This window comes from Nanorana parkeri, unplaced genomic scaffold, assembly GCF_000935625.1.
Source record: "Nanorana parkeri isolate BGI_ZX_2015 unplaced genomic scaffold, ASM93562v1 scaffold1804, whole genome shotgun sequence".
NCBI lineage: Eukaryota > Metazoa > Chordata > Amphibia > Anura > Dicroglossidae > Nanorana > Nanorana parkeri.
Genome location: NW_017308072.1, coordinates 263119 through 264121, shown reverse-complemented (window position 1 = coordinate 264121; position 1003 = coordinate 263119).

Below are 1003 nucleotides of genomic sequence, written 5' to 3'. Positions count from 1 at the left end.
TATCACTTCCTGTTCATTCATGACTGGGTATATAGTATCTGCCCAGTTTATTAATGGATAGGAGGAGCTCACTACAGAGGCTTGCTGTGCATTAAAAACATACTATGCCTCCTCTGTGAATGAACAGGAAGCCTCTGTACTTGGTGTTTCCTATTCAGTGAGTGCTGGGGCTGCAGAGAAGTTGTCAGGGTACCATGCACAGGCGTCCTCACACCACATGTAGGTACTCAAGCAGGATGACCAAATGAATATGCCCACACAGGATAGGGTTCTATGCACACAGTTTATTTGTTACACATCAACAAAACTACAAACCCCCTCAACCCCCCACAGGTTTAACAGTGAAGTAACAAACCCACCGTTGGGACAAACACACACACAAAGCCAGGGGGAATAGCAACAAGGAGGGGTAACAGGCCTGCAGATATACGACAGGCCTCAGGATAAAAGGAGAGTGGTCAGGTAAAAGCCGGGTTGTTAACAGGAGGGCAGCACGGTACAGGTTTCAAGGAGAGTGGTCGGGTGACAGGAGGGCAGCGCGGTACAGGAACAGGATTCAAGGAGAGTGGTCGGGTAACAAGCCGGGTCAGTGACAGGGTTGCAGATAGGAAGCAGGGCTCAGGTAGCAGGGCTCAGGTAGCAGGGCTCAGGTAGCAGGGCTCAGGCCAGGGGAGTCAGTCAGGTGCAGGCGACGCAATACTGAGCCAGCTTCCTGACTGCAGGGAGGGCTTAAATACCCTCCCAGGAAGCACCAGATGATGGGATGATCAGTCACAGCTGGGGCACACTCGCAGGTGAGTACTGGAGCTGCAGATTCCTGACAGTTCCTGGCTGCTGGAGACACCTGCAGGCGAGCACAGGAACTACAGGACCTGGCTCCAGCGCCACCTGGGGGTGCTCTGGATCCTGACAGAAGTAGATTGAGGACTCCGTGTCCTCAGTCTCTTTTTCTATTTCAAAAGTGAAGTAAATTGGCCCCTAATATTTTCCCAAAGCCCCTTGA